Source organism: Scophthalmus maximus, chromosome 5, assembly GCF_022379125.1.
Source record: "Scophthalmus maximus strain ysfricsl-2021 chromosome 5, ASM2237912v1, whole genome shotgun sequence".
In the NCBI taxonomy this organism is placed as follows: Eukaryota; Metazoa; Chordata; class Actinopteri; order Pleuronectiformes; family Scophthalmidae; genus Scophthalmus; species Scophthalmus maximus.
In genome coordinates, this window is record NC_061519.1 from 26,532,501 (window position 1) to 26,547,500 (window position 15,000).

General features: G+C 46.9%; 1 protein-coding gene and 1 long non-coding RNA gene across 9 annotated transcripts in view; one reads left to right on the forward strand and one right to left on the reverse strand.

The window, feature by feature from the left end:
* Positions 1–2,439, forward strand: part of LOC118310895 — a 19,154-nt gene extending 16,715 nt beyond the window's left edge. The window contains exon 4 of the long non-coding RNA XR_004793863.2: positions 2,304–2,439. This is a non-coding gene — a long non-coding RNA (uncharacterized LOC118310895). The remainder of the gene's footprint in view (positions 1–2,303) is intronic.
* The window catches only part of LOC118310878 (disco-interacting protein 2 homolog C), a 106,028-nt gene that overhangs the window by 87,761 nt on the left and 3,267 nt on the right, over positions 1–15,000 (reverse strand). The window lies entirely within an intron of this gene.

Here is a 15,000-nt window from a genome sequence, read left to right on the forward strand (position 1 = left end):
GTGTGTGTGTGTGTGTGTGTGTGTGTGTGTGTGTGTGAAGGGAAGAGTCCGGAGCACATGACTGCACATTCCCTCAAAAGAAAGGAAAGGAGGAAGGAAAGGAGAGAAGACAACCAGGTGATTTACTTCACATCCCAACGTACGTTTGCACAAAACCATTGGTTTTCATCCTCAAAGTCTTTTTCTCTCTCTCGTACAACTTGAAGAACAATCGTGACGAAGCGTGAGATTTGACCTCGCGGCCGACGAGTCACCCGAGGTCGAGAGCAACCGACACCGGTGTGAACTGCTGCTTCTCAAAACCAAAAAGAAAGCGAGCACGTCGGGCTGAGTCTATGGATAAATGAAGTTCTGGGGACGGTAACCGGTATTTATTTTCTGTATGATACGAATGTTTCATATACCTCAACAAATGGTTGGAACGTGGCGACAGGTTGTTTTCATCTGAAAGTTAGTTTGAAGTACGAATGACTCGCGACCGAGAGAACAAACCGACTCGACTCGTATACGATTGTGTCGTCTGCAAAGAAAGTCAACTTTAACTTTGTCAAATCAATAATTAATGAACGAGGAGGAAAAACATTACTTGACTGCCCATCATGAGCCAATCAGAGCCACAGTGAGCAGGTCGGACCGTCGTCCCTGCAGGGAGGTGACCTCTGACCTCTGACCCCGACACAAGGGGGAATCATGGGAACTGGAGTCCCAGCGTTTCTGTGTAGAACCCCCCCCCCCGGGGGGTCGGCAGGCGCTGAGCCTGCAGAGCGAGTGTGACAGTCATGAGACGTGAGCTGTGTGAACAAGTGCAACCGGAGCGAATTCATAAAGAGAAATTATAGAGAAAATACTTCTTGTTAAAACTTGTGACTCAACATAATCAAAAAAAATACTTTTTATTCATCTTTCTGTTTCGGTTTTGGACAAACTGAACTTGTGCCCGTGTGTTTTCAGCAGTTCTGTATTACACAGGCCGGAAAACAATAAATTCATATCGAAAGCACAAAGTAATACGTTTTAAGACGTTCCGTCAAATTCTACGTACGATATCAAAAGCAGGACAGAGATTTCTCGCGCTCGTACGAGATTCGGGTCTCGGCTACGCGGTGAAAAGAAATTGATCTGACAATTTAGTTATGAGATAATTTTTTTACTTTTTACTTCTCAAAACTTTCCCTCATTCAACAGAGAGTTTCTCATTTTCACTTGATTTTTTTTTTCAATTTATGATGAAATAATGTTTTAAAAAAAATCGTAGGTACATTTTTATTAACAGGATCATAAAAAAATGTAAAAGTCCGAATTGGGGGCAAAGGTGTGGGAGCGTACGCAACAACGTCACGTCAGGAGATGACGACTTTCAACAGATTCACCTCATCGATAAAACTTTACAGGAAGTGGAGGTCGCCATGCAGCCGCTGAGACCGTATCGTCCAATCAGACGACTGGGTTGTGTAACGGGGCAGTTTTGAATCCGTCAGAGAGAGAAGCACTAAGGGTGGATTCCCATGGTGCTTCCTTCCTGTCGTCTTCTCCTCTCCGCTGGCACCACACCACGCTTGCCCCTCGCTCCTGCCCCTCGGCCTCCGCTCGCCCGGCGCCGCCCAGAACCGGGGACAGAAGGACGGAACATACGGACCTCTCCGAGCCTGCGGCCGGGAGGGAGAAGAGGGGGATTCTGGGAGGCTACGAAACAAGTGTCACGAAGAAAAACTCGGGGCCGGTGCCGATATCGATATTAGGGAGCGCATGTGCTGTGTTTTTTATCTGATGATATTGGCAAAATGTCCATATTTTAGATTGACCATGAACTTTATCATAAATACCTATTAATGAATAAAAACACAAAAACAACCAAATACGTAGAATTTTTACGATATTTTACGTACAGATTGAAACACATAATTTCGGTACACAAGCGCTGATCCCGCCCAAATGTCTGTGAAAGGCTCATATCGGCCGATATTACATTTTTTATCCGTTGACAAATTTCATAATAACAATAAAAACGTCTGTTAACTCTCACACATACACACAACTGCATCATCATTTGACCTCAAACGAGTAACTATAAGTGTCGTAATTCATCATTTGTGGCGCAAAAACATCTGCTGTGAGTTTTTAAAATTTCATTTTCAAGTTTGGTTATTATTGAGTTTTCACTCAAAACAAATTCTGCTCCAAGCAAACGCTGTTGTAACTTTGTTGGGAAAAGAGCCACATAAGTAAAGTTTATGATTCATTATTATTATTATTATTATTATTATTATTATTATTCAACTGATAACTGATGCTTCCCATGGCAGATTCTCGCCGTTGGAGCAGCAGATGCCGTGTGTTTTTCCCTGTGGCCTGAAAACAACGACACCACACATGCTGGGCCGGTGATGACCTAATTCACAAGCCAACCTTCATCCCCGCAGGGCAGAGCTACAGTCCGCAAGACAATAAGACGCACGCACGCAAACACACACACACACACGCGCAGATGAGACTCGTGACCCGATTGGTGACCAGTCGCTGCGCTGATGGATTCAGAGATGTTGGCGAGTTGTTGGCACCGCTTTCGTGCGGACGTGCCGCGAGACGCTGTCCGTGTGACGCTGTCCGCGTGACGCCAATGCTAAAGGGAAGTACGCGGGAAACGGCTCATTTGCACGAACGCGATTTCAAAACGACAACCTGTGGATGTTGAGGATGAAGCAATGGCAGATTGATTGATTGATACATTTGTGGAAATAAAAGTGAAGCCAATGCTGAGGTGTCTGTCTTCTCTGTACTGACCAGCAGAGGGCGACTATGAGAACGTGACTCTACGTCTCACTTGATTCATAACGTCAGTAAAACATTTTCCTGAGGAGTTTATGGTTCAATCTCTAGTTTCAAGTCTTCTCAACACATGATGTTCATTTTGTACATTATGGTTGAATTCACAGTCAAACAGATGATAGAGCACTGTAAGTATTGGGGGCGTGGATACAGCGTGATTGACAGCTGGTACCGTCCAATGCATGGTGGCATGTTGATTGATTTCAAGTGGACTGTTGGTCTTTGGCGGAGGAACGAGTTTTATACTGTATATATGTAAGAATATAAAACTAATTCTAAGGTGCGAGACTTAAAATGTACAAACTACGAAAAACCTCAGAGACAAGTGTGATGAAAAGTTCAGATGAAACTGGTGCAGCTGACACCTTGATGCTAATAAATCATAGATTCATACATGGCATATCAGTAACATATGGTGCAAGGGCAACAGGAAGTCACATCCTGTACCGACGGGACGGAGGCAACGCAGCAGAGGAGTCTGACTCCCGTCCAACGCCATCTGCTCATGGGACGATGGAGGAGCGGAGAAGGTTTCACTCCTTCACCAAACGAAGCTGTTTTCACGGACGCTCAGAACGGACGAAGAGATCTTCTGCCACGGTCCCGCATCGCCACGGCGACACGACCCCGGAGGCGACGGAGGGCCGAGCAGAGAGCCTGCTGCGTCAGGGGCATTAAATATTTAGCAAAAAAAAAAAAAACTGGCTGGATCGAGACGTGACTTTTTTTTTTTTTCTTTCTTGCAGCCGGGGTTATAAATAATTGGAGCTCGGATTTCTGGATTCTCTTGACGATCCGGAGAGAAGAAGACGAAGGGGATTTCCGTCCATGACGGATCTGATCAGCTGCTGGTGTTGAACATAGAGAAGTGTATTTTTAAAATAAGGACGTCAAGTGTCACCTGAGGTTAATGAACGAGGAGGAAGAGAGAGAGAGAGAGAGAGAGAGAGAGAGAGAGAGAGAGAGAGAGAGAGAGAGAGAGAGAGAGAGACAGAGAGAGAGAGAGAGAGAGAGAGAGAGAGAGAGAGAGAGAGAGAGACCAAGTGGGGAAATGTTGAGGAAGAGTAAAAAGGTATAATTGAGATGTGGAGGATGAAAGCCAGCCGGAGAGAGAGAGAGCGACAGACGCACCACTGACCTTTAATAAAGGTCAACAACCGACACGCGGTGTCTCTTCAAAGACGACTTGAAATCAATTCCAATTCAAACAGAAGATTATTTATCGGCACCAGACACAGATGTTATCGCTTTGCGCTTCGAAACTAAGGGAATGAGTTCGCAGGCGTCGGAGCGAGTGTGAGGAACGGATGAAGGATCTTTGACTCCTCGGTCGAAATCAATTCCGGCCGATGATATTTTTTCAGAGAAAGAGAACGACGTCACGTTGTCCATCCCATAATCCTCCTGCAGCATTTCAGCGAGCAAACTGTAACACGAGTCGATAGACGAGCATCCGACCGGCCGCTCTTTACATCACGTTCACCTTACTGAGAGCTCGTCCACCAGCACCTGCAACCACGCACCCATTGGACGGTGCTAGCTGTCAATCACGCCGTGTCCACGCCCCTGACTCTGTATCGAAGACGACTTGAAACTAGGGATTGAACCATAAACTCCACGGGAAAATGTTTTACTGACGTTATGAATCAAGTGAGACGTAGAGTCGTTCTCTCAGAGAGTCGCCCCCTGCTGGTCAGTCCAGAGAGTACGGGCTTCTGACACCTTCCTCATTTGGCGTCACTTTGGGGGCACGGTGACTATACCACGTCCATTTTCTATATACAGTCTATTCCGCCAGTACGTAAAAAGTTCCCTTCAGTGCCGACACGGATCTGGACAAAAGGGGCCGATCCTGGAATTTCCTTCACTATCTTCAACATTTTCTTCCTCACGTTTTCACAGATCTCCCAGGGAGAAGTTCATGGATCTCGATGAAAATAATCAGGCACGTCGAGGGGACTGATATCTACGAGTGTGTGTAATTTGGGCCTGAGCTTTCTACTGTGAGACATTCTAGTCTTATCTGTTTATTCTTATCTGTGTTGTAAGGATTAATCCATAAATGCTAAAGTGTATTTTATTGGTTCTTCGAAGCAGCTTAAAACACACAAGTAAGACGAGTAGGAAATGAAAGTCTTATGTGGGAAGAAGTTCAGTCCATAAATAAATACATTTCATATTATGCAAACTCACTCAATGATCCAAATTGTTCTTCTCTCCCAGCAAAAAGTTGCCAAACCCCCTTAAAAAAGCTGCAGATTTAATTTTGCCTCGCAAACGTCAAATGATAAATGTGCAACGACACAACGTCTGCATCCGCCTTCTGATTCCTTAGTGTCCGCTGGGGAATTCGTCATAAAAGTTATGAATGAGCTTCGCCGATTTGACGACGGCGTCAAACTTTTTGCTCACGTCTGTTGCCGATTCTTTACATCTCGCTGCTTTTCCTAAATGTGGGCAAAACAAAATGTGTATAAACTGTAAGTCTCACTGTAAATTAATGCACATTAGATTACGCAGCAAGAGATTTAAAAAAAAAAAAATGACTGACAGCGACTCTGGGTTTGAGAGTGTGATGTCAGAGTTCGTTGTCCAGCAAAATAACGTCACAAAATATCTTTTTATGCAAAAAAACAACAGATAAATAAAGTTGCCAACATATGTTCATGTAGCGAGATTCATGTGACTTTCACACGCGTGTACGTGAAGGAATGTCTCGCAGCGCCTTGTTCATCATATGTGAACGGACGCTATTGAACTAAAGAAATTTAAACTCAAAAAATGAGACTAAATATAGATGTAAAAAACCAAACGCTGGGAAAGGGACCAACATGGGAATATGTTTCCATCTGAGTCATGTAAACACCGTGTTAAATGTTTACACAGTAGTTTCTCTCGGCCCGAGCCGCAGTGACCCGAGGGGTCACGAGCTCCGTCTGACCTCTGGCCCCTCCACGCTGCTTCAGGTTTCACTGAGTCCAACTCCTCCGAGTCGCTCTTCTGCTGCCGTCCTGTGTTCAAATCTACGACTTTAAAGGTGACATATTATGCAAAAATCTATTTTTCAGTGTTTGTGCACGTCAAGCTGTGTCTGTGGAGCCTGCCGGCCCACAAACTGAGAACAAAGAGCTCCCTGTGGGTCTTTTGTGAGCTCACTCGACCCGACGGCCTGAAGCTCTGGACCACTGGTTCGGATTCCTCTCCCACTGCGATGTCACAGTCGGACTCTTCTGGGGGTTCTTCTCTGTTCAACCAATCACAACAGACTGGCCAATCAGAGCAGACGGGGGGGCGTTATCGGGGGGAGGGGCGGAGCTTAAAGAAATCCAGGTGTTTTAGACAGAGGGTGAAAATGGAGTGGTAGGGATGATCAGTGTGATCAAAGCAACACACACACACACACACACACACACACACACACACACACACACACACACACACACACACACACACACACACACACACACACACACACACACACACACACACACACACACACACACACACACACACACACACACACACACACACACACCCCTTCCCTCCAGCCCCTCTGTTGCCCACAGATTGTTTTGTCTGGCAGATAAAAAAAAATTCAAAATGAAAAAAGAAATCTGGAGCCAGGCTGAACAACATGTTCACGTTCCTGAAGCGACTGAGTGGGAACGATCATCTGGATGAGACGCTATCAGACGGCAACACGACCGCTGCAGTGAGATAAAACACACACACACACACACACACACACACACACACACACTGACGACACGAGCCAGAGTCAGACTCTCTCGTGGCAGAGCCTCCGTTGTAGTTTTTTTTTTTTACAATGTCACAGGTGTGTGAGAGATGAAACTGTACGCTGCATCGTTGGCTGCTGGTGTGAAGATCTGCAGGTGAACGCTTGTTCATATTCATATCCACGTTTCAAAAACCCCCGGGGGGGGACGTGACCAGACATATTGGCATCAGCCAATATGTCTGGTCACATCGACGATGAACCGGCCGAGTTCTAATCCACGCTCCCACGTACACGCTGCTGTATCGTCCATTTGACTGTAAATGTACTAAATGATCTTCATGTTGTTGTTGACGAGGACTTGAAACTACAGATTGAATCATAGACGAGTTAAAGGCGAAGGCGACGAATGAGATCAAAAATCAATATTCTACATTTTCTGCTCGACCTTCAGTCTGCAAGAAGAAAAACAACCTTTTCATGCGTCGGCCGTCAAATTAAGTTTTTATTTTCCCCAAACCATCTCCGGTGATGAGGAAGTGAAGGAAGTGACAGATGCACGATGACATAATACTTCAGAGGCTCCTGGTCCTCGTCACGTGTAACGTTGTGTAACGTCAACGTCTGTTTTCACTTGGACAACGTGGAGGAGGAGGAGGGACGACGTCTCCGAGACCTGGACGACATGAACGGAACACACACACACACACACACACACACACACACACACACACACACACACACACACACACACACACACACACACACACACACACACACACACACACACACACACACACACACACACACACACACACACACACACACCAGGACGTTCACGGTGTCACCTTACGGACTACAAGTCCCACATCCAGTCGCCTGGTTATATACGAGAGAAGAAACCAAAGGGGGGGGGGGGGGTTCTGTGTAACACAAGACGACGCTCACCCCTCTTCCCCCCAAGAAAAATCCTACAATGGCTCATTTGATGCAGCTTAGAAAAGTCAGATTGTCGAGGGTTACACAACGCCGTCAGAGCGGGGGAGGGGGGGGGGGGGGTCATTTGATGAGCAGCGTGGGGGCGGAGTGGGGGGGGGACATGGAAAGACTTTTTTTGTTTCCAAGAACAAAAAGGCACAAAAACCGGTGAAATCCCCTCGTCTCAGAATCATCCATCTCCATCATGACCCAGTTCTAACTGGACACAGATCATCACTTCAACGCCAACGCACGCACGCACGCACGCACGCACACGCACACGCACACGCGCACACACACACACACGCGCACACACACACACACACACACACACACACACACACACACACACACACACACACACACACACACACACACACACACACACACACACACACACACACACACACACACACACACCCTCCCTCTCCTCTGTGCAGTCAGACAGATGACGCGGGTCACAAAGGCCTCGTCCCCTTTTTTATTTTGTTCAGAGTCAAAAAGCCGTCACTCAATGAACCACGGAGTTTTTCAATTTGCACGAGTTTTATTGTTTCTCAAACCGAGTTTCCCATCGTCAGGTTAATGAAGTACAGGGTTTATTTTTATATGGAAGACAAACAGGCTGCACGCTGTCGCCTCACAGCAAGAAGGTTCTGGGTTCGAGTCCCGGTTCAAACCAACCAGGGCCTTTCAGTGTGGAGTTTGCATGTTCTCCCCGTGTGTGCGTGGGTTCTCTCCGGGTTCCCCGGCTTCCTCGATTCATCAGAGACTCTAAATTGACCGTAGGTGTGAATGTGAGAGTGAATGGTTGTCCGTCTCTGTATGTGGCCCTGTGATAGGCTGGAGACCTGTCCAGGGTGAACCCCGCCTCTCGCCCAATGTCAGCTGGGATTGACTCCAGCCCCCCCGCGACCCCTGATGGATGAAGTGGAAGACGATGGATGGAAGACAAACCACAGTCAAAGTGATTATAACACTTGTTATTGATTAGTGGGTGAAATGAACGTGGATTGATAGTCAAGAAAAGTGAGAAATATATTCGCTGCTTTCAGCCGCGTGTTTCCTGCTCTATTCAGTTTATTATATTGTTTATTAAAACGATTTGGTTTTGGTAACACATGTATGATGTGTGTGTGGAGACGATGTCACAGTCTTCAACCTAAATCTACGACTTGGTGGATCAACAATCTCTCAAACTTTCTCCTTCTTTCATTTAAAAAATAATTTTTTCACACAAGTTTTTCACCGATTTTTCTTAAGATTTTTGTTTCTTCACTCGGGATAAAAGGAAATAGCAAATAGACGAGAGACAGTATCCAACACAAAGAATGAAAGTTAATCCGCAGATCGACTCCACGACGAAGCGTGAGCTTCACGTTCACTCCGACGACTATTTCAAAATTGTTATTAAGCAATGAAACACTTTAACAGCAGGTAGAGTTTCGACAGGACAAACGGCTGCAGGAGTTGAACTCGTGACCTCTCAGTTACGACCCCCCCCCAAAAAAGAAACACCTTCCGAACACAGAACTGCTTCTGTTCTTTGTAAGGTTCAAGCTGAATTGTAAACTTGACGCTTTTCCACACGAGCAGTTGGTGCGAAGTCATTTTCATGAGTCATGTCGAAGCTGATTAAACCGAGATAAATCCAACACACACACACACACACACACACACACACACACACACACACACACACACACACACACACACACACACACACACACACACACACACACACACACACACACACACACACACACACACACACACACACACACACACACACACACACACACACACCGGGCAACGGCATAAAGATGCAAATGAGGTTCACTGCTTACAAAACCAACAACAGTAAAAAGGTGACAGTGTTTCCTCACACAATAAAAAGTGAACTCATATGACTCTGTGAAGGGCCTTTTTTTACATCTGACAACAATATATTTAATATTCATTTGTAATATAAGCTTTCAATAAAAAATAAAGAACGTAATGAATCACTAAAATCCCCCGGAACGTTGTTTACACAGAAACAAAGATATGAGGAATCAATAAATCTTCCAATCAAATGTTTTAATAAACGTCAGATTTAAGAACTTTTTCTTTTCATGAAATGAAATTATTATACACAACAATGCTTCTACGAAACATTCACCCTGAGGACATCATGGTCAGCGGGTCGACGACGTATCAGGAAACCACACCGGGGGTTTTTGATTCTCTCTGGACCTCAAGTCGCTCAAATGAGTAAAAGTACGGATACAGAAAAACACTCTCCATCTCAAGTCTGCCAACAAACGCACCGACGAACACGTCCGTGACAGGCGGCGTCCTAATTCATACGAGCGAGAGAGAGCGTTCAGGCGCTCACGAGGACTTGAACCTCTCACCCTGTAGGGGTGTAGAGGAGCAGAGGCCCGTCGCGTCCCATCAGCACCGGGCTGCCCCACGTGCAGAGAGGCACCTTTATTTACATACGCAACAGACGCCATCTGCGGTACTGTAAACCTCCAACGCCCCACGAGCCGCACCTTGGCTGCTCTCCAGGCTCCCGACAGCAGCGACAGGTCCGGGGCGGTGCTGGTGGTTTGGATCCCATTTTCGTTTTTGGGGTTTGTATACAAAAGAGGAAGGCGGAGGTCTGAGCTCTCCAGCGGTTTGAGAGGGGGGAGGCTGCCAAACTGCCGCCCTGCCGCGAGCACGAGCCAAGCGCCTGGACGGGCAGATGGGATGCCATTCCTGTACGCTTGGAGATTCCTGCGAGTCGGCAACACTGTTTGACTCGGAGTTCCTGTTTTCTAAATGGGGCAGTTGGGTTCAGCAGCTGATCCACACGTTCTCCGTGTCGAGCTGCCTGTCAGGAGGCCTGACGACGTCTTACCCAACTACACTGGGCAGATAATCTGAGCTGGGTCGGTGTCGGTCTCTTGACAATTCAAGCTTCTCTGAAAACAACTGGTATTGTTCAGGGCTTGGGGGGGGGGGGGGGGGTTGTTAAGCATGAACACATTTTTGCATGACATCTTACAATAAGTCTTTTTATGCACAAGCGTGCGAGAGTGCGGTTGGTTTTGGACGGTGCTCAGTGAAATCGTCGTCCACCAACTGCTGCAACTAATCTGCCATGCAGGCTGCGTCTTTTTCCTTTTTTTTTCCTGGCAGGGCTCTTTGGATCTGCGTTGCTCAAAATAAAAAATAAAAAGTTTATCACCCCGACATACCGGGGGGAGACAAACGAGCAGCCAGACTCTCCACCCGGCCAGAAGCCGCGGCTCCAGCTCGGCCTGTGGCATTGTTAACGTTCGCAGCACAATGCTCCTCTTATCCGACCGTTTCCCCTCTCGCGTCTCTTAAAACGCCAGCGACGGTCTAATCTCCAAAGGGGTTTAAACCAGTTTGGAGAATGTCTTCATGGATGAGGGCAATCTTTAAGCAGATTCCGGGGGATAAGAAGACGTAGTGACAGATGGAATTCATCACTTGTTCCCTTTCTGAAGCAGGGCTGCCTCCTGTGACCCACAGGGCCACGAGCTAAAAAGAACCTTCTGTAAAACGTGAAGCTCGAGCTTTGCAATGTGGCCGTGGCGAGTTTTATAGAACTCTGCCATAAGGGGTTTGTCAGCACATAATCCAGGATTTTATTTTTATGCATAATGATCTCTGGGGTCTGATCAATACCAGGGACCGGGGCCTGATCCCTCAGGCTGAGGCCAGCCGCCCTACGGAGGAAGCTCATTTCAGCCGCTTGATATGTAGGTAGATATATGGTGGGACGGAGGGGGAAGGTGTATGATGGGATATGTAATCCCTCCAGCGAGTTCTGGGTCTACTTCTAGGTCTCCTCCCCCTTTGGAGGTTCCCGGTAAACCTCCAAAGGGAAGCCCCCAACAAGTGGTGAACTGACAACGTGACCGAAACAACCTCAACTGATTCCTTTTTCGACGAATGAGGAGCAGCGGCTCTACTCCGAGCTCCCTCCGGATGTCTGAACTCCTCACCCTGTGCGTAGGGCTGAGGCCAGCCGCCATACGGAGGAAGCTCATTTCTGCCGCTTGATATGTGGGTATATGGTGGGAATGAAGGGGGAAGATGTATGATGGGATATGTAGTCCCCTCCACAAGTTCTGGGTCTAAATCTAGGTCTCCTCCCCCGTTGGACATGCCCAGTAAACCCTCATAGGAAGCCCCCAACAGGTGGCGTCCTGACAAGATGTCCGAAACACCTCAACTGTCCCCTTCCGACGAATGAGGAGCAGCTCCCTCCGATCCCTAAAGCTGAGCCCAGCCGCCCTACGGAGGAAGCTCATTTCTGCCATTTGTATATATATTTCGTTCTCACCACCCAGAGCTCATGACCCTTGGTAAAAGCTCGGGACGTAGATCAACTGGTATGTCGAAAAAGCTTTGCCTCGCGGATCAGATCCCTCTTCACCACAACGGGCCGGTGCAACGCCGCCGCAATCCGCCCGTCCGCCTCCCGCTCCATTTCCATGAAAGCTTATTATACAGTAGTTTAGATTTGTGGCTTTCATTATTCCCTCTACCTACATTGATGTCAAATGATGCGGACTAGATATTATTGAACCTGTCGGTGTGTACGTGCCAGGTTCTGTACTCCACACCTGCTGTTTTCCCAGTGTGTCCATTCAACTCGTGTCATTGTAGGAACTGTTTACATAAGGGAAAGCAGAAAGTGTGTCAGTGTCTTGCTCAAGGGCACTTCAACAATGGTCTGTTTATACATCGTATTAATAGCATCAAGAAACAAAAACAGCATTCCTGGGATCACAAGGGCCGAGGTCTCCTGCTCAATGACCAAACCCGTTTTCACACAGCAACGGTCTCAACTGTCTTTTTATTTTCTTCTCTTTTTTTTAACATTAGCTACACTGCAAAGAATGAGTGAGTCACAGGGCAGCCGGGTTTGATGAAGAGCGTTTCCACGCAGCGAGCGGAACGGGACTGAAGTATTCGGGTCAGGCATTAGGAACAATTTACATTCCGAGGATGAAGTCGAAAATGCTGAGAATTAACTTGAAATGTCAAGATTCAAGTCAAACTTTTTAGGACTTTATCAAACGTCTACCGTTCGCACACATGACTGACTCTACAAAATGCGCCTGTGCAGAGGAATTGGTCAAATTGTTCCTCAGAATAGGTTTTAGTGCCAAGGAAGTTCTCTTACTAGAACTTGAACACAGCGTGGGGACTCTGAAGAGGTCGTGCAGACAACTGTTTGTGTTCAGAAGCAGAAAAGAGTGGAACAGAACGGACCACACGCACAGATATCGATGGTTGAACCGACAAACCAGGGACGTAACGCTCTGACTGCTCGACTTCATTCACAGAATACCATTTCAAATTGTCTTTCTAACCTTTCTTCTGAATTGGTTCGACTTTATTCTCAACACTTTCGGCGACGGCGGTCGTTGCAACAGTCTGGAGCATCGACGAAGCTCCGCCCACAACTCAGTTCCAACCGAAGAAGTTGAAACGTCTTCACGAAACGACAACAACCAAGTTGTTGGAAAACTATGACAGGGATCATTAGACAGACACAACAAGTTGGCTTAACTATGATGAGTTACGGAGCCGGGAGGAAAACGTGGACGTGAATTAAAAGTAGTTGAAGTACGTTTTTGTGAAGGGACTTCACTTCAGAATCAAAACACGCAGCAACATCTCCACCGTCTGCATCTCAGGGGAGGTCAGCGGGGGTGAGGCGAGGACGATATCTGTGGCGTGTGTTTGAGAAGAAAAGAAGAAAAGAAAAAGAAAACAGGGGGGGGGGGGGGGGGGGGGGCGTTTCCATATCAGTTTCATTTAAATCCCCGACGAGAGGGAAGACGAGTTGTTCCTTCCTGAGACGTTCCACTACAGGCAGAGAGAAGAAGCTGTGTGAGCGGCTTAATGATGCAACCTGGCAGTAACCCCCCCCCGGCCCCCCTCCTCCTGCCCGCTCCAGCGATGACATCACCTCCCTGAGAAGCAGCATGGCAGAGGGTGTTTCTCTTTCCCTCCCTCCGAGCGAGCTACATTACTATTTTCAAGCCGTCACGTCGGCAGCAGAGCGAAGTGAGTCTCCGAGACGAGCGACTTCACGTCGTGCTGCGGTTTTAAAAAACACTGCAGCAGAGACGACGTGATTCTGAAATGGGTTTTTGCAAAAGATGTGAAACTTTTTTCTTCATGACGTCGTGGATTTTCACTGTGACTCGACCACGTCCAACGTGATTACTGAGAAGTAGTTATGAATGATATCGCAATGGATTTTAGTTGTATCGCGATACACGATATATATATATATGTGAATGATATATATATATAATATATATATAATATATATATATATATATATATAAATTTCCAGAAATACGTTTGTTAATGTTCTTGTTTTCCACAACTACCAGGACACGGCACAACCGTCTCACAACTTGAATCCCACGTGACATTTCTTGATCCTCGACACGAACTTGACGCAACGACTCACAACCGAGCGGCCGCCGTCGGGGAACATCGGAAACTCTTTACTCATCAGCTGCCGATTCTGGAGGGAAATACAACTTTTCCTCTTTTTACGACCAGCGTCTGCGTCGCTGAGGCCAATTTGGTGATTGAGAAGCTGTTTGCATCCGACGCTGCCGAGCTGGAGTCTGACATTGATGAGACGGAGCAAATGAAAATGCTGATGGGGGAAGGGGGGGGGGTCTCCTGATTGCTCTAATGGCAGATGGAGCATCCATTTCCAAGATGCCTGAGCAAGCACAAAGGCCATATCCACTAAAGGATAAAACGCTGAGGGATCTCGTCCGCTCAGACAAATGTAACGAGGAGCGTTGGAAATCTGAAAAGTGCTTTGTCACGTTGAAGAAGACGTGAAAGCTAAAACAAATCGGCAACTTGCTCGAGTTGGTCCCGTTCATAATCGAGTCCTGAACAGAGTTCATTTCGAGAGACGGGGGAGACGAGCGAGGACAGCGAGCTCAAATTATGAATTCAACGCTGGAGACGAGCTTCTCTCCATCCTCAACAGGTCTCGCCTCTCTCAGGGAGGAGAGGACAATGACGTCTCCATGGCAACTGCCGGTCAGACAAGCTGACTGACAGACTGACGCCAACGGACGTCTGTGGCCTTTCAACGCCAATCGATGAAATTCATTTTGATGTTTCAACAGGAGCGTTTGATCAGATCAGAAGAAAACAACATTCACAGTTTCTGCTGAGATGAAGTCAAACAAGAGAAACACAGATGAAAACATCTGTAATATCGTATTTTCCACTCGAGGTGAAGCGACGTTGAACCGATGTTTTCTCAATAACATCGAAGAATAAACTCCACACGACTAATCACACTTTCGTCCCTGTGATTAAAACTGAACTACGTGGTTCTTTATTACTTTCTTTCTTTCTTTCTTTCCAGGAAACTCCAGGAAGTTATTGGGAAGTACAGTAAC